Genomic DNA, 26814 nt, shown 5'->3' on the forward strand with positions numbered 1-26814 from the left:
TTCTTGGCCATTGTGATCAGCTGAAATATTCATTGCAACTCTCCATTTGGGTATTTTGTTGGGGGGTGTTTTTTCCCAAATTAAGTTATAGGTCAAATAGAATAAAGTTCATTCAGTCAATTTTTCTATATCTACGTGTCATTGCTTCTGCGTCTAAATCAGTGGGTACATGCTGACAAAGAAACTGCTTCCTCATTTAGAATCTGGATTTCATTCAAATGACTTGTCCTGCTTCCCAGTGCTGGTCATGGCAAATCTGATTGCTATGGCTCAGTCATTTGATGTCCATATACATTTCTAAACTGTTTTAGGATGGAAAATATTCCCTCTTCTCAGTTTAATTTTGTCATGCCACAAACTCGGACCAGACCCTGAGCTGGTGTAAGTCAGTGGCATTCAATGCAACTATATAACCTTATATTGGCTTATGAACTGGCCATCTTTTTGTTGTTGTTATTGTTTGTTTTAATGTAGTGCCAAGGAGTCCTGATTATTGACCATGACCCCAATGTGCTAGACAATATAGAAACAGAACAAAAAGACAGTTCCTGCCCCTAAAGCATTTATAGTCTAAGTGATACAACAGATAGATTTAGATAGACCTCTGGGGGAGCACAAGGAAACAATGAGACAATATTGAGCAGCAAGTTAGGCAGTGATCTTCCTTTGTGATCTTTGCCTAGTCCCTGAATGAACCTGGAATCTGATTTTGTCTGTTTCTTCAGCCATTTGTAACAGGCATTAAAATGTCATATCACGTTATGGATCTCCAGCTTTTTTTTTTTTTTTTAAGTGGACTTTCTTGTCTTCAGCATCAGCCTTATTCATACATGTTTAGCTTGATACTTAGTGAAGCATGGACTAATACAATCCTTTCTGAAAGTCATGCCATGATCACTGAATTCCTATCCAGTTAAACATTTTTGTCTATCAAAGATTACATGAATCTCCCCATGAATATTTGTCAAAATCATCTCTCACCCCACTACTATTTAGACTGGAATGGATTTAGCAATTTTAACTGCATGAATGCATAGTGAATACCTACATTGATCATATATTTTGAAGGTCTGAATGGTTCCATGAACTATTTCAAAGAATGGCTAACAAAAGATGATGTAGTGTAATACTCCCATCTTCTTTCACCAGCATTGTAAATAATTTGGTTAGGGATGATTTCTGCAGTACTACTCTACTATGTTACTGGACAGTGGGCTGAATTTTAAAATTAGAAATGAGGATCAGTCCACACTGTGTGTGTCTGTGTATGTGTGTGTGTTAGCTACTGCTCACATGCTTTTTTTATGTTACTTGGTTATATTGCTTTATTCAGTGTTGGGTTAGATCCTCAGCTGGTGTAAAATGGTGTAGCTCTATTGATTTCACTTTACATCAGCCAATTTATACCAGCTGAGGCTCTGTCCAATGTGTCTAACATGAAAGCTTGCTGCAGGATCCATCACCATAGTACTGAAATGCTGATAGTGTCTGTACCTTTGATTTGGTAACATCTGAGCAAGGACTTCAGAATCTATTCTGTTATATGCTTGCTGTTATTGCAGTATGTTAAAAAAGATGATACATTTTCATTTACATGCTATCTCTCATATTTTAGCATGAAGAATTATGTCCATGCACTATGTGCTGATTCTAAGCCTTCGCCTTCAGTGCTGGATGGGAACATGCAGGGGGGCATCAAAGAGCCTTTCAGGACAAAGTTGAAAAAATACCTTGTACAGCATAGAAAAGGCTGGACTTATGCCATTTGACATTTCTATTCCAAAAAGGTGGTTTTCATAACACTATCATATAGTAATTTATTGAAAACCTCTGTAAGAGCAAAGCACATACTCATAGTAATGGTCTTTGATGTCCAAGTTATTTGTCAATAATTATTTCAATGGTTTAGCTCCGAGGTAATTTTGTTTGCCAACAACAGCGTCTTAATTAAATCATTTTAACTAAATAACATAGTGTGAAGAAAGCCTTTCCTTCCTTCTGGAAAAATTGAATTTAGGAGCAGGTTCCATATTCATGTTTTATTTACAATAGTAAATGCACATTTTTCATCAATATTTTCTGACAGGTTTGTATTGGATTCAGGCCCAGAAGGTTTTCTGTGATACAAGGTTTCCAAAAGCTATTGTTTTAGTGATTTTTCATAGTGTATTATAAATGGCTTGTTTTCTTTACTGATTTCTCTTCATTTCACTCTATCTGAAGACATGCTCTGCAGATTAATGAATTCCTACTGGGTCCAACCAGGGTTAACGTAGCCCTTCATGAACTGTTCTTGTTTTTGATGTGGTTGGGGACTATGGCTTTGAGTACTTCATGTTTGGAACTAAAGATTTATAATCTGTGCAGCCTTCATTCACCTTTCTGCCATAAATACACTGCATGCTTCCTCCTCTCCTGGCAATAAACAACATTTAGGATATAGCACTTCATTTTCAAACATGTCTCAGTAGTTTACAGTCCTTAACCATTACCCATGAATGTGGTTTTCCTAACTTTTGATTGATGTTTAGCTTTGACATAATTTATATAAAAGGAGAGTGATAATAATCTCTATACCTTATAAAACACACATGACTTTTGTGAAATGTATTATAACCTAAAAGTGTGGGTAGGTGGGAAATCGCGCGCGCGCGCGTGTGTGTGTGTGTGTGAGAGAGAGAGAGGCCTTTTAGCTTTTTATTAGGGAAGTGAAACTTAACAATAACTTTAAGTTAATGCAAACATTTTAACTGCGTGAACCAAAGCTGCCATAAAAGTTGAGATATGGGAGGAGGACTTTCAAAGGTGCTCATGGGTGGCCTAACTCTATTCTTATTGAAGTCCATGTTAAAGCTCCTGCTGCTGTCATATGTAAGTGCTTTTGAAAATCCCATTCTATATATATTAATTAGCTTTATATGGTGATGCTTCCAAGGGGATTAATATGGTGCCTTCATGGTGAGTTAATTGATTGAAGATGGAGGAAGACTAGTTTTATAGTTAAACCAGTGGATTGGGATTCAGCAGATCTGAGTTCTATGTTCGGTTCTTCCACAGAATCTGTGTAGGATCTTTAGCAAATTGTATAATATCTCTGTGCCTCATTCCTCAGCTGTACAATGAACATAATCATACTTCTTTTCTTCCACTGTCTGTCAGTTTTGCTTGTTTAGACTCCAAGCAGCCTGGAGCATGGACTGTCGCTTATATACAGGGCCTAGCACAATAGGACATTTGTTTTAATTGGGGCTTGTAGGCACTATTGTAATAAATATAATAAAACAATTGAAAGGGGAAGATAAAATTTTGGCCAGCCTTAATGTTATGCTTCAACTCCTGACCGTGGTTAAAACAAAGTTTCTTTCTTCCTGTACTCCTGTCTATAATGATAGATAGATAACCATGATGCAGTACAGTTCTTGAGCCACAATGATACCTTTTCTTTCAGGTCTTTGCTGGCAGGCCACAGTATTTCTGAGATGGAAATATAGTAATACCAGAGTTTCTACTTAGGGACTAAAATGTTTGCACTATATTTTGTCTCCCCATAGAGTTTATTTGCCACAGGATGAGTGGCTTAGCTGCACTGTACTTGGAGGAAGAGCTACGGCATGGACTGTTTTACAAGGTATTCAGAAACAATAACAGCAAAAGAAATGGTAAGAACAAGGAGATATTTCTAACTGATATTAGAAAAATCCATCTGTTACTTAAATGCTTTGGAAAGAATTGTCTTCCTTATGTAACTGTTTCCCCTGGAAAGCTGCCAGAGCCAGCGTTAGCTTGGGTTAGTGGTCATGTAACAGTTGATGAGGCATGTCAAAGCTGCCTGGAGTAGTATAAGATTAAACCTGTGTATCAAACTCTTTTCCAAAGATCCATATAGATAGAGATAAATAAATAGAGAATTATACAACCATGTGGGCACTGTGGCATAGCTGCAAAATATTAAAATACCAGTCCAGTTGCACTAATTATTACATATTAAATAACTGTGTAAGTACATATTAAATAACTGGTGTAACTTTTTTGCTTATTCTAATATTTTGCCGCAAAAGCACAGAGTACTTATCTATTCACCTGGTCAATGTTTAGAGAATCTCATTTTTTCTTGTGACTACGAATGATTGTGATGGAATGACTCTTCCAGCTGATTTAGAGGAAATCTGTGTTTCTCAAGAGTAATTTTCTTATCAACACAAGAGCCATCAAACTGACTGGAAGAGTATATGGTTAAAATAGGTTTCTTAGCATTTCAAATTAGTTCTACATATTCAAATTCTGGAATGTCTTCAGGTTTATATGGAAATAACACAGACACAAAATAAGATGAATAGTTATATTAGTATATGTAATTCTGGTTTCAAGGAAATATTTTCAAGAATTTGTTTGGTAATTTAAACAATGGGACTAGGAGAACAAGTTATTCATAAAGAACCTGATGCTACCACCCTTATTCATGCTGAGTGCTTTCTTCCTTAGTGCATTAACTTTAACGGGACTATGTGACCAGTAAATCATCCCTCAATATGAATCAGAGTGGTAGAACTCAACCCTTAATCTCCTCCATTGAGATCAAATCAAATGACTTTGAACTGCAAGATTTGCATAATTACCGGCTTTCCGCTGTTGACTCTATAAAATGTTGTTACCTTTGGTTTATGACAGAAATTTTCATTAAAGAATAGCTTTGGATAATTGAGCTAATACCTTTGTTCAATGCATCCCTTTACCTTTCTAATATCCATTATGGAGAATGTCCAAAACAGTGTGCACTTAAATAGTGCACTTAAACAGTGTGATGTCATTTAACAAAGGAAAAGGATGAGGGAAGGATGAGACAGAAAGTTTCCTTGAAATGTGAGCATGTTGCATTTTATTTTAATTGCATGTTTTAAAGATATCTGCAGATTTTCTTTAAATTAAGCCTGAAGTCTATAAACAAAAATGCATGTGTAGATATGTATATATAATTGCCTGATTTGCATACACAGTAATATTAATTACAAATATCTTCATTTTCGGCATGGATCTGAGTGATTTATCAAAAATATGTACTGAATAGACCCATAAAGTGTAATGTTGTAGGAAAGTGCTCTGAAAACCAACAAAAATTGAAAATCCACAATACTTTTAAAAAAGTAAACTGAATTTGTTCTGCATCTGTTTTTGATTGCTTAAGCTCATTGTCTTTCCCAACCAAATCTCTCTCTCTCAAATGTTGAAACAAGGTTTGCTAGATGCCAAACACCTATCTTTATAAACTCAAAGGAATTGCAATAGGTGGTTGTTACAGTTTGGTACTAGCTGTACCATTGACCCTCCTTACTCCCTCTTTCTCTCCCCCTCTCATCCATGGGCACCCTTTCCAGTGACAGGCTTTGTTCCTTCACTTGTCTCAATGTGGATTCTCACTACAGGCTCTGGCACCCTTGTGTACAAACGGATTCCCTTTGGCAGCTATAACCAGTAGGTGATACAGTGACTCAGAACAGCTGTTTAAGAAAAGAGTAGTATTCATTTACATCAATAGGAATATAGCAGCCAGAGAAAAGTGCTAAAATAGCCTATATTCATTTGTCTTACTAAATCTTAAGTAGTTGTAATTTATCTCAGAAACCCCAATCTCTGGGAGTGAGGTGTCAGTCTGCTTACCACTGCATCCTTAAGTTTCTCTGTCAGCTTCAGTTCTGGGGTTTCATTCCACAAAATGGAATTTTTTGAAAAGTCAGGTTTCAGGTTGAAAAGGTCAGGCTTTCACTCCGGGAGTTGGGAAGAGGACAGGATTGTCTCTCTTTCTCTAAGTGACTAGATGGTCTACCTGGACCTCAAAAACCTTCCTGGCAAAAATGTAGTCAAAAACCTCTGCATCTCCATCAAAGATTTTTGTCTTTGATAAAACAATATATTGTGATGAAAAACTATTTTGTTGAAAAATTTCCAGCTAGCTCTGTTTTGGTGCCTAATGAGAATTTAAATGTCAGTATTAACCCTGCTGAGCATTTAAGCATAAACTTTGAGCTATTGTGCTCATTTATCAATGTTCAGGCAAACACTGAGATGGGGAACATGGGTAACTAGTTACTATTGCGCATTCCAGGAATGGGGAAATGAAAAACGGAACCCTTCCAAAATTAGAGTACCCTCTGCTCCTGCCCAAAGGGAGGACGGGAAAGTTGATTACCTTCCCCAGAACCAAAAGCCTCAACTGCCTCCTAACTACTAGAAATCAAAACTACCTCCTACATTTTTCTAAGTGCTGAAAGCCTCGCATGTCTCTTATCCAGCTGTCAAAGCCTCCAGCTTTCCTCTGACAACTTATGCAATGTAGCAACTCATGGTCAGTACAGAAATCTGCAGCACTTTGAAAAAATTGGAGAATAAAACAAATTCCTTTAATGTTGAAATAAATGACACAAGAAATACCAGATTGGGGAAAGTGACAGAGAGGATCTGTGGGAGGATAGTGCTACATCACTTTGTGGTCTCTGCCACATAATTTAGGTCTAAAGTACTGGACAGAACATGGGGTTTGACTATTATTCTTTGGATCTGAAGCTGCAGCTATGTAATATGACAGTATTGTTATCACTTAGTTCAAAATGAAATTAGCAGTTCTGATAGTGGCTAGTTTCCTAGAAAACATCCAAATTGATTCTCCTGTACAGTATCTTCAGCAGACTGCCTTCCGAACTGTCCTTCACAGCATGAGGTCCTAATTTTACCATGTAGAACCAGGCTTTGTCACAGCAGGGATGAGAAAATGTCCATACATAGCTGCAAAAAACCTCAAAAAACAAAAAACAAACAGGCAGAACAGAGTCCCAAATAACTCCAGTCTCTGCAGAGTCCACCTTGATGCTTCAGTTATTTTTCTGTCAGTTAGGATACCTACATTGACATAAAGGAGACTTTGTATACAGATTCAGAAAAGGAACTTAGGAGGGAAAAGTGAGGAGTTTGGTGAAGGAGTGCAGAACAAAGGGTTGGGGGGCAGGTTATGTGTAAAACTGTGATGCTTCAAATTAAATACTGCAGCTATCTAACAGTGTCATACATATAGCTGTTTCATAAGAGGAAACATTGAGAACAGAAGTTAGAAGTGGGTGTGTCTGGAAAAAGTATAGGTTTTAAAAACAAAGATTCAACAAATTCAAACTCTTCCTGGGCACAAGCGTACGTAATAAATGGCTTCTCTGAGCTAAACATGACCATTCACCTGTAATTGTGATGCAGTATTGCCAACCCTAAGCATTCAGAAATCACAAGTCCAGCCTAAAAAAAAATCATGTTTAAAAAAGAAAAATAGATTTTGGATTCTTTATCTTTGCCGTCTGGTTTTGGAAACTTTCGAGTGTACTCAGGTCACATTTATCAGCTTTTCTCCACAAGAAAATTCCTCCAAAGAAGCTCACTCTGCTTTTATAAATGAAAGCTGAGAGTCTCCTTTGACTTTAGAAGCTGAGGCTTTCCCCAAAACACCAAGTACTGTGAGACTTGTGATATAATCACAAGAGCTGGCAACATTGCAATACAATAGTGTTGTAGAGCTGGCAATAGTGTACAACTATTATCACACTCCCTTTTCTTGTGCCTCACCTTCACTCCTTGTTGCAGTATAGGCCACAGGCCTGTCTTTTTTAGGACTTTTCAGAAAGCATTAAACATACTCAAACTGAGGACTGTTTTACTGAAAATCCTGTATTCAGGTTTTTTTAGAAGCTGTCAGTCACTTTCAAAGAGAGAATATCACACACTTGTTCAGTACTCTAATTTGCATTTAACACAAATAAAAGTCCAATGTTTTACTTAATGGCCATTGTAAAGGTGTTCTATTGGAGAAGGTTTGGGTCGTGAAATATGCTGACCAGGAATTTTGACCATTCACCCCACCCTGGCCTCCCAGATTCTACACCCACCCTCTGCAGAGAGATTGAGGGTGTAGCAGAGAAGGATGAAAGACGTTGGAGATGTGGCTCTTCTTTGGGCTAGTAGGTAGATCTGCATGTCAATGTTTCTCTTTTACTTGTGAATCTAGGGTCACTGTGATGCACAATTTTTATTTATTTCTTGTAGCTATTTTTCCAAAACCCATACCTTTCATCTGGTTTCCTGTTATGATTTTGACAGTCAAAAGGGGAAACTTGTCAGGTTTTCCTTTATGTGCAGATTTTTGATCTGATCTGTACCAGTAAAACAGTCTTATTGTGAGTAAACCTGTCCTCAATTCATTTTGTTTCTCTCTTCTGTGTGCCTACATTTAACATATAAAATACAGGCATTATGTTATGCTGAATGCAGTTCTCCTGAGTGCTCTAAGTTGAACAAAATATTAGACAGTCTCCTGTATTTTTGAAATGTAATGACATCCAAAAAATGACAATGCAAGTCTTTTCACCTCGTCCTGTGCTAAAAGAATACTTGAAATGTTACTGTTTGCAGTGCTCTGGTGATATCAGAGAAAATTTCTTATGCCCAAAACTTTTATTTTAAAGAAAATTTCACAAAGAAACAGGCAGCTTTCAATGTTTTTGGAAAAATGTTATTCTGAGAGGAAATGTATCCATATAAAATGCCAACTGGGAATTAGTGCTACTTAACAGTAGCAGCATGTGTTCAAACAAAGAAAGCTGCTATCTGAGGGACAAAAAGGGATGAATAAATATTTGTTCTGGTTCAGTATATTATTATGGAGGAAAAGTTCTGACATATAGTGGTCAACATTAAGCCATCAACATTTATCCAAAGTGGTGGTAGAGATATTGCAGCAATTCTCTTAGAACACGAAATGACTATCGTTTCTCAGGCACCATAGTGATAATTGTGGATATAAATGTTTATTTTGGAAACATGACTTATTTAGGCTCAATCTTATGCTCATTTTGTACATGAGATGTCCAGTGAAGTGAGTAGGAGTTTTAATGGTAAGGACTGCAGGAGTGCTGAAGAATAGGCAGTAATAACAGTGGATGCGGTAGGATACAGTAAAGATCAGTTATGACTGGGTGATTATACTATAATATGTCAATGAACCAAGCCATATAGTTTAACTACATGTACTTGTTAGAACTAAATTAGGGCCAGATCACACCCTTTACTGCCCAAAGTAATTCCAACCCAGGGGGGATCCCTGACATGGAGGAAGAGCATTGCAACTTTCTTCATGCATACATGAGTGCTCCTCTGTTGGTGCAAAGGAAGGCCAGAGTCTTGATGATGCCTTGTCTCCCAATTCCTCCACTCCCCCCATTGTCTACTGTGTGGGACTTCATTCTGCCTGGCCTTTGCATAAAGTAGCTCTTTGTGCCTGTTGCCACACACAAATTCCACACCACCTCTCTAGGCTTCAGAGCACAAGCCACAACTTCAAAGCACTGGCTACACAGCTAATTTTAGGCACTAAAATGAGCCCCACTAGCCAGAGGCTGTCCACCTTGGCTTGTGGCTCACTCCTGCTTAGTCCAAAATGCCATGCCCTTTATTTTGTGTTTGTACAGCGCATAGCACAAGGGGATGCAGTCTGGTCATGGCCTTTATAGTCCATCACAATGTAAATGTTAAGTATTGATAACATGCATCATACCAGAAAGATACATAGTGGGGAAAAATTAGGAAGTGTAAAGTGATAATTAAATACAACTGAAGTAGAACATGGAGACACGGAAACCAGACTCTTAATGAAAGTAGAGATTAAAAATCAATGTGGTGAGTTCAAATAAAACATGGCCTTCATGGTCATTGCTCACAAATGCCCTGCTTATAAACTGAAAGTTCAAATGACACCCTTCTTTACTATGAGTCTGTTCACAAAGTCATTTATCCAGTTCTTGCTCACACAAAGCTTTTTGGTAGAATAGTATACCTTACTATATATCAGAAATGCAGAGTGTGTCAGTCAGATTATTAAAATGTGGTGTATGAGTATGTATATCTTGTCAAAACTGAATGGATTATAAATTATCCTGACCGGAGAAGCATGGAATGGAGATTTCTCTTTTCTGTTAGTGGACAAAACTCCTCAGCAAGAAATTTTAGATATGCCCATTTCATCAGCTAGCCTTTCTATTGAATTTCTTTACTTATTTTTCTTCTTAAAAACAAACATCCTTATTTCTCATAATATGATGGAGTACATGAGGATAACACCACCTGGTTTCAGTACTAAACACTGAAACAGAAAGCAATGGACAAAGAAAATATGCTCAAGGTCACTTATTTATTTAAAGAAAACAATGAAGTTTGGTGGAAAGAATCAAAAAAGAGAAGCAAAGTAACATTCTATCATTTAAAAAAAAATGGCTGACTTCTAAAATATCATGTACTATAGAATAATTATGTATCTGATCCCAAAAACGTCTTTTCTAATAAGCTTATGAAGTAAAGACTAAGTCATCCCTATATGGACGTGATATATGTTTAAGAACAGCCATGTTAGTTCATAACTAGTGCTAACTAAGCAATATCATTATTAGACACACACAGAAAATTAAAGACCAAGTTTTCCCTAACAAGGGGGTTTGTTTTAAATAAACCATGTATAGGCCAGATCCTTCATTCCTTGCACATCCCACACTCTTATGGTAGTTGCAAAACCTCACACTCCATGAGGTTTGGTCATTCCTGCTTTAATATATTACCACTCATGTAGATAAATGTACAGTATGCTATAAAATAGAATGTGGAAAAAATGGAAATGCGAAACACAGGCAAATTAACATTGTGATACAGACCTAAAAGTCTGGGATTTTCTGGCTTTTGGATGCTTGATTTTTAAACATTAATATCATGTTAACATAAGTTGTTACATTTTATTTTTATATATAATTATAGTAAAATACACAATTTTTTATTTTATCCATCTAGATAATTACCACTTTCAAAAATCACTTCAAAAAATTAAACACTCCAGTCTCAGTTCTCAGCCCTATATCCTAGTATAGAATCTTTTATTCACTTCCTCATGTAAAGCTGAATCTGGCATTTCAGCTTGCATGAGGTATCATTGTCTAATAACTCATGACTTTTGGTGCAGAGTATTTGACAAGATTAATGATATAACTAACAGCTTTGTGCTTTTCATTACCTATACTTATCTTAAAATCCACATGTGAACATCTAATATGGACTAAATTTGTTTAACCACCGAGCTGAAAACAAGTTATGACACATGGAAGGATGCAGCCTTAATTAAATACAGGTCACTAGGTAAATCTAATAAATACCAAACACAGATTTAAGAAGACTTATACTTAGAAAAATACAATGTAAACCTTATTTTGAGTAACTAGTCTCTAAATACTATGGCTAATAATTCTCTCTGACCTTCCAATTTTAATGTTTGCTCTGTTTTCAGTAAACAGAAGAGAATATTCTCTTGAGTACCAATGCTATTTATATGTTGGATAATTTGTAATCAACATGATAGATATTTATACTGTTGTCAGTTATTTAATAGCTTTTATTTTCTGATTTATTTGTTTTATTGCCTCTTTTAAATTTTTTTCTGAAAACTATTATTTCAATAAAAACAGGGAAGCACAAATTTGAGAGAGATTTTACAGTCAAGATCCAAATTTTGTAAGTGACCAAGTAAATCCAATCATAATGTCCAGGCTTATTGATATTCATTGTAAAGATAACAAAAAGTGATGGTTTGGCTTTGCAATGTTTTATGATGTGTATTGCAACTGCCAGAGACCTCACCTTCCAAGCATTAACCAGGCAATTTGAGGTAAAATGTCAGCTAAACACAGTGATTGGCTACACTCTCCTTAACTATTTAGTATCATAAATACAGAACAAAAGAATATGTCAGAGAGACAAGGAACTGTAAGTGCTCTCTTACCATGCTCCTTTCCTTTTCTTTTCACATCCATTATTCTTCACTGAACTCCAGCAGTGTGCTGTATCTAGCAATCCCTCTAAGCAGTCTATTGTACCTTTCCATTTAACACAGGTTCTCCTAGATCAACTTATTTAATAGTGGTATGTGCTGATCCAATATTTTGAATTTAGTTGAAGTCTGTGGCGATGGAGTCAGAACTACTTCCAGCTGAGAGAACCGTAGTACATATTCTATTGCTCCTACTCATCCAGGGGATGCAAGCTCTAAAATTCAAGCAGTAAAGCTTCTACCCTGATATCATATGTATCCCAGCTGTTGAAGTCCCTGTCAGATAATTGTGTAGACTGTATAGGACATTTTTTGAAAACACACTTCTCTTATCCTTGCATGTCTAATCAGGCACACAAGTGGCACTTGCTCACTTTGTTTCCGAAAGATGCCATTATGATGTGTATTACAGTAGCACCAATAAAATACAACTGACATCGGGACCCCATTGTACTAGGTACTGTACAAAAAATAGAGGGTAAAAGACAGTTCCTGCATTGAAGTACTCACAATAAAGAGAAACAAAACAGGCAAATGATGAAAGAAAGGAAGTTGTATCCACACTGAGAGACTGTGACTTATTCAAAATATCACAAGAAGCCTGTGACAGGACTGGGAATCAAACCCAGATTTCCTAACCCAGTCTACCTTCCACAAATCATCCTTCTTCATGGCTGGGTATCCATTCCACAGAGGGGACCCAGTTCCTATTCATGGATCTAGGCTTCTGCTGGCAGACAAGACAGCAGCTCTTCCTCCTCAACCTCAATGAACTTCATGCTGGCAGAGGATTAGGTGTATACGGTGGGGACAGAGGATGTAAATGTTTACTTTTCCTGCTTGTGGGTTAGGATAGCATCAGAATGATCCAGTGGATCATCAGCCCTTAAGCCAGGTTAGAGCAGCTATTACATAAAAAAGATTACATCATTCAGCAGCAAAGAATATGTTGAACGAAATAAAAGATCCAAAGGCACCTTAGATGGGGAATGGCAGAATTTTTTTTTTCCTTTAAGAATATAGCTACAACTTTCAACCTTCCTAAAATGATATTGTAGATTACTACATTTTAATCAATAAATACACATTCAGTTAATTATCTGTAACAACTCTCTATTTGCAATGCTTTCTTTTGCATTTTCTCTAATTGAAATTACTCAGTGGCAGGTGGATTTGATCTTGAAATATTTTTTTTAAAGTTTTCTGCCACACGCGTGAGTTATTCTGAAGATGACATTCTTACCCAGCTATTGAGATACACATGCTAAAATATATACAGTTTACAGGTTGTCAGAGAGACTAGTGTGATGATAAATTTAGGAAAGGAGCTAACTTTGTTTTCCATAGAAAGCAAGATCAGGGCCTTATGCCTGAAGTACTTCATATACAGAGAGAGAGAAGTATATCTTTGCAGACGTGAATAAAAGTCAGACAACAATCCAATGGTATCTTTGTTTAAAATGACACCAAAGACTTGAAATTGACAAAAATGTGACAACATTTTGAGTAATAAATAAAACCCATTAATCTTAAATATTTAATTTTGTGGAGCCATTAGCCAAGGATCAGACTAATGTGATTACCTTCTGAAATACTTTGTGAAAGGGGACATTTGGAATATTGAAATTCAAGAAAATGTAAAAATGTATTTTAGTAAAAGTCAACAATTAAAATGCGGCAGAAAATGTACTGAGTGAACAAAGCACTTATCTGTCAAATTCAGTAAACACTATTAAACTACAGGGGAAGCAAATGGAGTATTTTTTTTTATCAACAATCAAGTTAAACAATAAAGTTTAATAAATATAGTAAAGTTAAAAAATAAGAAATCAACCAAAGTTAAACTAATGGGAGATTTTTCTCTGCACTTAACTATATTTGTTCATATTTTCTTATGTAGATGCAATTTAGCAAACAGGAAAAAAAGGAGCGGGGGAACACATGCTAAGCTAAAATATGATCATTGGAATTGATGCTCATCTTCTTTCACCTAACCTTAATACATTTCAATACATGATCAAACTAAACAGTGCAAAGATAGGAGAAACATTTCAGTTAGGTGTAACAATGTTATTGCCAACGTGTCAATCAAATGGCTACATTTTGGCCAATCATAATCCATTCAGGGATGTGCATGTGCCTTGGTGCAATGCAATAGTTGACTGACTTCAGACAAGTATTTTCTCTGGAAACAATTATTTTGATGATGGATTATGGCAGTAATTTCACTATTGTATCCAAACCTCTCAGACATGGGTGGCTCCAGATATACATTGAGGAAGTGAAAGGAATTAATTATCATAGATGGACCCAAAAGAGAAAGGTCAGATGCAAAATTCTTCAATATTTGGAGACACTAAAGTCTCATTGGCTATAGTAGGATTAACCTAACATTAAAAGAAAAAGGGTGATGATTGAAAAGACTTACTTAGACTAGGTGTAAAAATATAATTTCTTGTTTGAAAGCACAATTATTTTAAATGAAAGCTAATGTGACAGTTAATAACCCCACAATAAACTTGTATGGGGATGTGCACAGAAGAGAAGAGTCGCAGTATAATTTTAAAATGGCCACTCTGGAATAAACTCAGTAGAAATTCTGACTGCCTAACAGGCCTGACAGACAAAAGACTACATGGGAGGTGGTTGTAGCCATTGGTTTCAGCCATCAGTAGCTCTTTGTCCTACCACTATTAGTCTGGCAAAACTTCCATTTATTTATGTGACTACTTCTTCCCTGGGTCAGCCAGTGAACTTACCTTATTAGTTGGTGTACTTTATGTCTGAATTATGGTGTTTGATTTCAGTGGGCTTTAATTAAACAATGGAAAGATTCCCATTAACTTGAGTGGGCTTTGGATCAGGTTTTTAGATTAATTCCTTATGGCAAGATCTATGTCTTCCTATGTCACACGTACAGCACCAAACCCAGTGTCTCTCGGTACATAATATACGACAACAGGTGAATGGTAGAATGTGGTCACTACAAACCTATAGTAACATAGATTTCCTTAAGTAATGTACAAATGAAGGACTATGTATCCTATTCCCCTGATGGCTTTCTCTTTCAAAGTGTTTTGAACTCTCAATACCAAAATGAACACCAAGGTTAATATATCAAGCACTCCTTGAAACCGTTATAATCACTATGTAATTGCAAAGGAGTTGCATAGTAATTGTTATATTTATTGACAACAGTACAATGGTTATACAGATCTAAAGCTGTAACAAGTTTTGATTAAGACAACTGACGTCATTATCTAGAAGTTAGAGTTTGAGAACCCTTGACTGGAATGATGTGGTGTATTCTAAAATGTCGCCCCATAATATATAAAATACACACACACTTTAGTAAAGAGCTGCATGACAGATGGCAAATACAACATTAAATTCAGGCTGTAGATGTAAGTTACTGTAAGCTTCTCTAGCAGTTATCGATGTGCTGTTCATTAGAGGTAGCATTGACCAATAAGGATGAAGAAACATCCTTATTAAATGAGCTAAGTGACATCATATACATTGGAGCTACATGTAAATATAGATATATCACTGCACAAAGGCTGATGATCTAAAATATTCACGATGAATATGTCTACAAATGGAGCTTGTTATTAATTTTGATTTCTAATCTTAAATATTGTATTTTACATACAAATCAAGAGAATACTAAATACAATAAATACAACAGGTAAAAGTGTATTTGGTATCTACATTTGGAATTCCTCCTAAATCTCAATTATTATACAAATTGCTTGTGTAACTTGTTTGCATTGCTTTTGAAACGAATTGAAAATCTTATTTCCCTGTTATCTTTATATTAAAGTGGATTAGTGTGACATTTTGGAAGAGTGGGATATAGTGACATTTTGGAAGAGTGGGATATAATATTCTGCAGTGCCCTGCTTTGTTGAACCATCGCATGTTCTCATTTAATACATTTTATATATAAAACCTAGTTTAAGTTTCTTGATGTGGAGGCAGAAAAAAGGTATTCCCTCACAAGTATTTCTTTCTGGTGATACTAAATTGTATTTCCAAAGTGCTAGATTAGGTCACATCTTGTATATGTAAAAAGCGTAACACAATCTGATATGTCAGAAATTTATTTTTTAAAGAGAGAGGCCTTTTATAAATTCACACATTTGAATACCATTTTCTCAGACAACCCAAAAGGGGCGAATGGAAAATACTGGATGAAAAATGTGTACAGAAAGTTTTCACACATCATTCTATACAATTCTACTTGTTTCCAAACAGGGAAATTATTTTCTCCTACATCACGGTATTTTTTTTCTCTTTTCTTGTGATTAAAGAATCAAATGTCTTATTGTCCTTGGTTGATCAAAAAAGATACAGTAGGGTCCAATCATTTAATCTATATATCAGTATAAGATGTCAGAAACTGGGATGTGGGTGATCAGGGCTAGTGATCAGAACGAGTGTCAGATCTAGTGGTTAGAGCTGGAATCAGAGGTCAGGACTCAGGGCTAAGGGTCTGAACCAGAGCTAGAACTTAGAAATTGGAGCTGAGGGTCAGACCTGGGTTCCTGAAGTGGGGCAAGGCTGGGAACAAGACAGGAGCTATCCCACTCGTGTGTGGATGCTTTGAGCAGCTGCTAAATTGCTGCTGCTACTTGGCTTAAGAGCTGGACTCCAGACTTCCTACCAATCAGGCGGTGAAGCCCGTCAGGCAGTCTGCTATAGACCAGCTGTGCTTGTTAGATTGCCCAGAGCCTGTCTCTGCTGCAGGCCCTGATTCCTGACACAAACAAATTAAATAGTTGATTGATTTATGCTGTACATGGATTTAGAGCTTATTGAATCTTCAAGTTCACTCACCTAATTTTCAGTAGCTCTTAAAATAAAAGCATTTTAAGGCCAGATGCTGTGTAAGTAAAACTCTTTCAGCATGATATCCCACTAAGAAAAATTCACTGATTCTGCCATTTAGGCACAGCCCTCACCGAATAGGGGTTAGCAAGATGTCTTGTGGCTACACTAATGTTGATGTATATGTATTGCCTCCTTGAAATCCTCAGTGCACAGGTGAAAGGCACCTATTCACCATCCCTTAAGAAGGCATAGGTAGTGACCTCCTTGGCTGGTCAGCTCTGCCCAACAATGTGGAGGGAACGGGACAGTGAAAAATATAATGTCTAAAATTGTGACTGGCTACAGCATGGGGGCTCAAGAGCATGTTATTGCCTGGCCCTTAAGCTGTAGAAAAAGGTAAATGTATTTGGCAAGTAGTGCCAAAATGATATTGCTGTGTTATAAAGTGCTACAGTTCTTTAATTGGATACCCACATATTCTAGCTCTGAGGTTGGGGTCACTAGGATTTTCAGTCTTGAGTTAAACAAATAAACACAATAAAGACCTGGTCCAATCCTCTCTGAAAGTCAATGAAAATCTTTCTATTGATTTTAATGGGAGTTAGACTGGGCCTTAAATGTTTCCTGTTCTTGATACGTATCAGCAGAAATTTCTATTTATATGGCAACGTACTATAATATATATAAAATTATTATTGTACTGTTACAACTAGGCCAACCAGGTCAAGGGCTTTCTGAAAGCTGTGAAAATAATGACGTGGCAACAAGCTATCTAGCCATGCTCCATGAAAATGAAATCAAGGAATCGGTGGATAAGTACAGGTGAAGCTATCTGCAAAGTAAGGAAGATGGAAGGGTTTTACAGGTTTAATTTCAGATTGGGATGCCTGGTAAAATTGTCATGAGTGTCTTGTAGTATAATGTAATTCTGTTATCAGAACGCATCATATTGCAGTTGTGCCATTATGCTGGTAGCATGGCTCTCCTTATAGTAGCTGCAGATAAATTTATATTTTTTCCCCTGATGGATCCCATCTATTTGCAAAATGCAGGATTCTACATTTTCCCTGGCTTCAGACCTTCTTCCCTCCTCTCCTCACCCAATCCCCTTCAATCCTTGATATTCTCTTCTGTTATGGTTAATATCTTTACTAGGTAGGCCTGAATCAATTCCCTTTAATGCCAGACAGTGCTACTTTTACATTAGTCAGCTGAACAGAGCTACTCTTTCTCTGTCCTAACCCCAACAAAACCTGAAATATTGCTTTATTTATGGTCTTCGGCCCAGGAATTGAGACTTGGATGATATTTAACTAAGAACACATCCAGGCTACAACCAAACTGTATATTACATTTATGAATGAATTTCAGAGCAGAGCAGCTTATTCCAGGAAAGGGTTCACTGCCTTGAAATTCAAGTGGAGGTAGATGCCTCCCGTCGACTGGGACTCTGGGGCTCAACTCCCTGTGAAGGGCAGGGCTTAGGCCACACCTTTCTCCTCAACATTTTCTGCTGGGTAGCTTAGACAGCTCCCTGCTCTGCTTGCAAGCTTCTGTGAATCCCATTCTTGTGTGCTTAACTGTCCCCATGTTTTTAAATAGGGAGCCTGGGAATGTAAATAAGGGATCTGCATTCCATTAAGGACCTGGGCACCAAAAGTTAGTCGCTGCAACAATGAATCTGTGTCTTTTGTGGATTGTGCCTTTAAGCTCTTTGTGCCTCAATTCCCTATCTGTAAAATGTGGATAATAATGTTTCCCACTTAACTGAGGTGTTGTGAATATAAACTCATTAAAAACTGAGTGTTGCCCAGATACTACAGGGGCCATATAGGTACCACAACTCGACAAAATGAAATTAAAAAAGACCCAGACTGTAAAAGTTTTCCAGTTGGGAAAGTTTTCACCCTCACTCACAAAAAAAAAAAAAACACTTGGGGAAAATTTGTGCACACAAATGTAGAATAAACAGATTTATTTTTTCTAAATTGTATTTAACTGTGTTCTCCAGGAACTTTACAGCTTTATGAAAATAAATCACAGCATCTTTTTGTGGAGAGAAACCTCATCTACCCATGTAGATTGCATTTTGTTTGTTTTTGAATACCAACCAACCTTGAATGCAGCAAAATGCAATTTGGAAATGACTGAATAAATCCATTTGTTCAGACTGTGTTAATTTAATGTACTGTGGAAAATACGCAGAAATAATTAAAATGATCAACATGTTGGTATTGTATGCTACCTACAATGTTTGTTTTGCATAAAAAGGGCACATAGGAAAAAAAGTCCATACTTTATGGATTTAATTGGCAGTTTCTGCTTATTTGAATAGAGGATTATTTTCATTCTTAATGTACTTACACTGAATTTAGCATTTGTGAAAGGTTGAAAGGTGAAAGATTAGGTAAAAGGTTGACTGTAAAAGGTTTAGCTCTTGTGGATTGACAGCTCTGGGAAATAGAGACTATTTATTTACAGAATCACATATAGCGCAGACAGTCCCAGAGTGAGCCAGGTGAATTCCTGTGGTGAAGTAAGGCAAGGGGGGTAGGGTGGGGTGAGGGGAAAAGGCAGTGGGGAAGGCTGAGGGATGGGATAGGGCAGGGGTATGTGAGAGTGAGGGAAGGTGGATGGGGCAGGGCAATGAGGAGAGGATGGGGCAGGTAGGAGGGGAATGGGGTTGGAATGGAAAAGAGAAGGGGCTTAGGGGAATGCTACCAAGCCACCAAGCCCCACTTCTCCAGGACCTGGACTCCCCAGAGTCCCACACCCAGACTCCCCTGTGAGCTCCATCCCATCCGCACCCAGACCTCCAGCTGAGCCGCACTACCTTAACCCAGAACCTGCCCCCCAGGAGTCCCTGGGCATTCAGATCTGCCACTGAGTCGCCCGCACTCAGATTGCCCTGCACAGAACCCTCTCACCTCACACCTGGATCCCCCCACACTAATCCTCTCCACACTTGGATCCTGCTGGGCTGAGCTTGCCTGCCCACATCATGTGTGCCTGGCATAGAGGGACAGGGTCCCTGGGTATTTCTGGGGCAGGCTTGCTCTTGCACTGTATCAGGACCAAGTGTAGTCTCACTGCCGAGTCCCTGTCCCAGAGGATGAGGGGAGCTGTAGGGTTATTTCCCATCTGTGTTCCCCACTGCCATTCTGGAGCCTCCACATTTATTTATTTTTATTATATTTTTATAATTTTATAATTATTTATTATATTATTTGACAAATATAATATGCAGGATTTTAAAATACTGTGGACAGAATTTTTTTTTTGGTGCAGAATTCCTTCAGGAGTAGGAAATGTTCAGTGCATCAGAGAGTAAAAAGAGAAAACCAGTGTAGAAGGTATGAGAAGACTTTGTTTGTTTCTGTTCATACCAGTGAGTTAGTAAGAGTACAAAAGATCGAGTCCCTTCGGAGTTGAGTGCTCTACATGTGAGCAACATCATTAATGTGACACAGATAATAGGTTAGGTTAGATTAAATGTTAAAAGGGGAAAATATGTTGACAGCATAATGCTTGGCATCTACCTGTGGTATTCAATTTGAGGAAGAAATTACTAATATGAAAAGCTGAGTATGAGGAGTTGAAGCAAAAGATAGCAATTGATGCTTATTGTTGTAGAGTCAGTCACTGAAAAACTAGATGTGATCAGATTAGGATTTGTGAGAGAATGGCTAGGGTACACGCATGAATGAGCAGCCTGAAACTTTATTACCTTAAATATTAAAGAGTGGGAAGAGCGTGCCACCCCGAAACCTTTCCACTTGATTCATAATTCAGCCCATGGCTCAATTTCATCTCCCCGTGTGAGGGGAATGAGGATACAGTTAAGGGTAGCTTAGTCTGCAAAGAATTATGATCTCCTTTTGCCTCCCAGGCTAACAGAGTCAAGCAGTCCCTCCCAGGTCTTGTGCTCAGGTTTATCTCAACAGTTGGCTTCTGGAAGCCTCTGGTCCTCGCTGGACAGTAGACATAAATTGTGAAAATATTTGACATTTATTCCCCTTCCTAGTTTATTTTCAAGGGGCTGCCTTTTCTCCTTATTATCCCCATCTACCACTCTTCCAGGATGCTGTGAGGAAGGGGAAAAAGCTTACCAGATGCCCTACCAATCTTATCTAGATGGAAAAAATCTTTTAGTGCGCTAGCTCCACTGCAAGCCTAGAAACTCACTTCTGATAACTGCACTCCCTATAGAGCAGGGTGGGAAGGGCAGCTTTCAGCAGGCTGCTGTGTGGGCCTAAGAATGCTTAAAGACACAAAGGTGTGGGGATAGAATTCACTGGAGCCAATCAGCTCTGTCACCATGCCACCCCATATTAACCAATGAGTGGCTAGAGTAGGTGGAGCCTTGCTCCACTTCGTACAGGCTCCACCACATCTGGTCCAATGTGTACTTTGGGCAGAGGAAGAGGGATGGAGATGGTTCCTGATGCTAGAGGTATGTTTTCTCTCCAACCAAGAGTCTAAGGGAGTGGACATTCCTCTGAAGGGAGGAATCCCCTGCTGCTAAGATCTAAAGGGGCATGAGAAGAATTAAAACTTCTAAGGCCTGGCTTACATAATCATAATTTTTCACTTGAAACATTCTAAGGGGTAATTTATAGTGGACCTTAAATTCCATCTCTGCCCTAGACAGAAATGAAAGGCATTAAAGGATTTTATAATGGACACCTCTGGAGCATATAGGCAAGGTCTATGACCAGTCGATATCTGGTACACAAGAACCTGACAAAAATATGATCATCTATATTTTAGATAAGAAGGAACATATAAAATTTAACACCAGAATTTAAAAAACAAAACAAAAACACTTTTAACGATGCTAAAGCCATGTTAAATAAATACTTCAAATGGAAGTTTTGCCTCAGGCAAAGATCTCAGGATTTGGCTCGCTAATTAACATATTATTAAGCCACTTTTAGATAATGAATCTGTAGGATTTTCACACTCACATTAGTCTCATCTCAGTAACAAGAACATAAGATTAGAGCTAGATCAAGTTCTGGTTTTGCTTTGCTTGCTCAGAATTAAAATAATTATATCTGAATGTTGGCAAGCATCACCTTTTTGAAGCAATTCATGACGCAAAGATGTGTAATATCTCCTTTCAACAAAAAATAGAAGCTCAAAGCTAAGAATACAACTATCTGAAATGCAACAAGTTTGAGAGATTTAGGATTGGTAGCAGATCGTTAACAGCAGAAGTTATTAAAAGTTCAATATTTGTCAGTCCTTATGATACAGATATCACCTGGTCTAACTGTAGAGCAAAACTGTGGTAATCTTAGATACCAAAAGTAGCACTACTGCAACCACACCTGGAATATTGTTTGGCATTTTATTTTCATTGATGGGATTTGGGTGCCCAACTCCTTTGTGTCCCTTTAAAAATCTTGGCCTAATAAAAGGAGGCAAGGCTGAAGGAACTAAAATGAAAATAGAAAACAAAGAGAAGGCAAGATTATAATCTGAAGTACCTTTGAAATAACAATATATTTCAAGGAAGAAACTATATAAAGTTGGTAGGGCAAAGAGCAATAATTGAATATAGGATAAATCACTTAACAGTAAGCATTTAGGCAGAGGACATACTACCAAAGGAGTTGTTTGAGGAACCATCACTGCAATGATTAAAGGAGAGATTGGGCAAGATGTTACTGGGAATGATGTAGTTTAAATTCTGCTAATGCCAGAGGTTTAATAGAATGGCCGAGGTGGTTTCTTTTGGCCCCTATCTGTGATTCTCTGAGTTTGTTTGGTTTATTTAGAAATCCCCAAAATTTTATTCAAGTAATATACCTTAAGAAGGCATTGACTTTTCTAGAGGCAAGCATCAATCTTTATTGACTGGAGAAGTAAATATTGACCGAAGAAAAGCCAAAGTCAATTTTTATCTCAAAGAACTATAAACCTTAATGTTCACCAAAACATAAAGTCAATATACAGTGTTCACCATTCAAACCTTGACAAACAATTTTACCTCTGCAAATAGATAACATTGCCATGGTATTCTTACACTTATTAGAGAAAACTGTATAGCTGCTGAGGTAGCGTTAAATATATGCAAAGGTATCTGTAAAGATTTAAATGTTGCTTATTGCATGTATTGTTACAAAAATGTTTTTCTCCATCATGGCTACAAATTTCTTAAGCGTAACAAAGAGTTTTGGGGATTTTTTTTTTAAACTAACATTTTAAAGAGGAGATGAAAATTAGAGTTTAAGGGCTTTTCATTTTTGAGATTGACATATCTATGTGATAGTACTTGCTTCAGCATGAGTTCAAGGAGGAAAGGCAATGACTTCTGAGCCAATTAGAATAAAATGTACATTGATAATACTAAAAATAATTTATATGTACGTTTTCAAATAACAGAATTCAGTTTGGTTCATTCTTTGAGGTCATATTGTTCCTGAGTATTCAGTGTTTACAAAAATGATAGCAAATATTTAAAGTTTGACCAGTTTTCTCATAAATTATTATTTGTTTGAACATTCACACTAGCCCTATTAGCTTTTTTTTTAATCGTTGTAGTCATTCAAGACCCAATTCAGCAAAGCAAGTAAGCATGTGCTTAAAGTTAAATGCATATGTAAGTCCCAATGAAATGCTGAATCAAGGTTTCAGCCACACAAAAGCAACAATACTGTTGCTGTAGGTCCCTGTCTTGCAGGCTGATGGATATGGGTTTATAGAATTCAGTGGGTCTCTAAGTTGACATAAGGGTCTGCCTGTGTGGATCAGCCTGCAGGATCACAACCTCAGGTGATTAGTCTCAAATCATAAACAATGAACAGGCAAATAGTTTGTAAGCAAGCCTTTGTTGACACGTTCTCAGAAGCTCTTTGGGGAATGCTTCAAAATAACAAACACATTCAGTGTAATCTGGATTGATGCATGAGCCATTTGTAACCAGAAAAAAGGGCTGAATTCATAATGATTATTATTTACAAGAAATAATATGATCAGCCCAAAATCTGATACAGGACTTTACACATTGATCTTACTTATCACACTTGTCCCAAAATTGGTAGTGTTATTATTTAATAGCCCTCATCATACTCCTTGCCAAGCCATGTGGGACAGGAGCTCCCCTCCTTCCAGGGCAGACTTTCAAGCGCACACATTCCTGGTAGGTGCTACAGTGTGGAGCAGGAGTTATTTTGCACAGACCCCAGTGGCATAGTGGTGACATCAACAAAACTTTTTTCAAAAGAGATCTGTGCTTCAGATTATAGAATAGTAGCTCTTGGAGACAGTGATTACTGAACCTGACCATGGGACAATGATATAGCCATTATTAACTCTGACTGTAGCATGAGACGCGGGGTAGGAAATGAAGACCAACAAGCCTGTTTTAAAACAGACATACAAGAATCATCATTAATCCCAGGCAGTAAGGAGTGGAGAGGATGGAGTGCAGGCAGCATTTGACCACAGGGAGTGTGGGTAAAGGGTGTTAAGCTGCAATCAAAATATGGGTTTCCAATGTTTAAAATGTACAAAATGAAGTTAGGAATTTAATTAATAAATAAGAAATAAAAGAAATCAGTAGCTATATATAAATAAGGAGTCTGGGGTTTCAAATCCTAAAAGTCAATACCAGTGTGACCCAGCGGACGGTGCGTGTTATTGGCCCTCCTCTATGCCTGATCTTCAGTGAACATGAAATAGTTATAGCCCCCAGTTACAGAGTCATGGCTATTTAGCTCAAGTTGTCAAGATTCATGTGTTTAGTTCTCATGGTTCCCTATTGAATCCCTATGTGTCTGCCACTATGGCGGTTATTGGATGATAACAGTTTTCAAGTACGTAAAAGGTTGTTACAAGGAGGAGGGAGAAAAACTGTTCTCGATAACGTCTGAGGATAGGACAAGAGGCAATGGACTTAAATTACAATAAGGGCAGTTTAGGTTGGACTTTAGGAAAAAAAATCCTGTAAGGATAGTTAAACACTGGAATAAATTGCCTAGGGACATTGTGGAATCTCCATCATTGGAGATTTTTTTAAGAGCAGGTTGATCAGGGATGATTGAGATAATGCTTGGTCCTGCGTTGAGTGCAGGGGAAGGGACTAGCAGACCTTTTGAGGTCCCCTTCAATCCTATAATCCTATCATTCTATGAATGAGGGTTTGTCTGGGCCGCAATCAGGCACTTGGGATGAGTTGGGAAGTGGTGTAGATGGGCAGTAACAGATGCACATCATCTGTGGATCCAGGCTCAGAGGGCCACATGAAACTCACATTAAATATAGGCCAGACAAAATTAGGGCCTAGGTTAAAATATATAGATAACAGGTATATTGGGAAGAGTTTTGTTTTTAAAGTAAAATGGACATTTTATTTAAAAATGTGGTAGGGGAGAACATGTGTATATTACACTTTCCTTTTACTTGTGCATTCTTTTTATCCTTTTCTCTCACAATTTTCTAATTTATCTTTTATGCTGTGTCCCTGCAGCTGCACGGGCATTATCCACTGAAGTCAATTATGCTCCTCATGGGTGTAGATATCCCCTTGCATAGATCCAGTTGCAGGACCAGGTCATAGAATATAAACTCCTTGAGGTAGGGACCATTTCTTTTGCATCTGTGGAGCACTTAACACAATGGGAGACCAATCCTGAATGGGGCCTCCGGGTGTTACTGTAATGCTATTATCATCACTACTTATTATTTCTCACTCTACGATTAAACGAATGAGAGTATTGATTCATCATGACTGCTTCAGCCAATCATGAGTCAAGTTTTCTGTTCATAGAAAAGTATTCATTACACAATGCTGAAGTTTCAAGGAAATGTTACTTAACTCATGCTATTTAGAATCGTTTGCCAAACTTTAGATGTCAGAAAGAAAGGAGGGACTTATTTTGGGGCATTGATTCAAGGGATTGAAATTTCCAAAGAGAGGCAAACCTTTTGATATTTGAGTTTTTTGTAATAAGTGTCTCTTCAAGAATGGTTGGAGGAAAGGAATTTGAGTGACAGACTGTAGAAGGGATGACAAGTGGCAGCATGTGAATATGATAGGGCGAGCAAGTAGCATCTGAGTAACAGGAGCATTGTGTGATGATGCAAAGAGACAACTCTGAAGACTTAGGCTGTGCCTACACTACCACTTACATTGGTATAACTTAAGTCACTTGGGTGTGAAAAAACACCTCCCTGAGCAACACAAATTACACTGACATAAGCGCCAATGTGGACAGCACTATGTCGGCAGGAGAGCTTCTTCCACTGACATAGCTACCACTGCTCATTGAGGGGGTTTAATAAAGTTGATGGGAGAGTTCCCTCCTGTCAGCATAAGCGGCTACACAAGAGATCTTACAGTGGCTTAGCTGCATCAGTACACCTGTGCTGCTGTAAGCTGTCTAGTGTAGACAGGGCCTTCGTGTGTCCGAGAAGGAAAATTGAGAATGAGAGAAGAACCAATTTTTGGTGCTATGGCAAATTTGAAAAGTTGAAAAACAACTGTTTCAGATAGTCATTTTCAAAAAGTTTTAGCAAATTGGAAAAAGAAAAAAAAAATTGTTCGAGAAAAATTTTAGTACAACTTGAAGCAACATTTTTTTTTTAAATTTCTAGCATCTTCCAAGTTTGTTTATCTTTATTTTAAACTCGTTTTGAGCTAAAAAAAATCATTTTGGTGTTCCTCAAACTGCATTTTTCAGTGGTCAAAAATTTTTGCCCAGCTCTAGGTCTGAGCAAAAATAGGGGAAAACAAAAAAGAGTGAGAGGAAGAAAACAGAAATAAAATGATTGTTGTGATGTGATACTGAAATTCTCCCTATCCCATAAGATTCTTAGGAGCAATGGGAATACCCCCTTTTCTCCCTCCTTCCCTCCCTCTCTCTTTCCTCTTCCTCACAAACTTCCTTTTCCAATTTAGGAAAGCAACCTCAACATTAGGATCTGTCACCCATCTGCATGATTCCATCCATCCCCAGACCTGGACCCCAACTGGGAGACCCTTTGTGGGTCTTGGGATCTCTTTCTTTTTTAGCATGTGATCTTTCTTCAAAAATAAACAATCACAGTTTTGAATGGGTAGTGAACAATCTGTATGCAGG

At 37.6% G+C, this 26814-nt stretch overlaps 1 long non-coding RNA gene across 1 annotated transcript in view; it reads left to right on the forward strand.

Moving 5' to 3' along the window:
• The window catches only part of LOC137141356 (uncharacterized), a 135883-nt gene that overhangs the window by 60026 nt on the left and 49043 nt on the right, over window positions 1-26814 (forward strand). Inside the window, exon 3 of the long non-coding RNA XR_010916600.1 lies at window positions 3552-3659. This is a non-coding gene — a long non-coding RNA (uncharacterized lncRNA). The remainder of the gene's footprint in view (window positions 1-3551; window positions 3660-26814) is intronic.

Source organism: Emydura macquarii, unplaced genomic scaffold (genome assembly GCF_026122565.2).
Source record: "Emydura macquarii macquarii isolate MOO-44397 ecotype Brisbane River unplaced genomic scaffold, CSIRO-AGI_Emac_v2 contig_3044, whole genome shotgun sequence".
NCBI lineage: Eukaryota > Metazoa > Chordata > Testudines > Chelidae > Emydura > Emydura macquarii.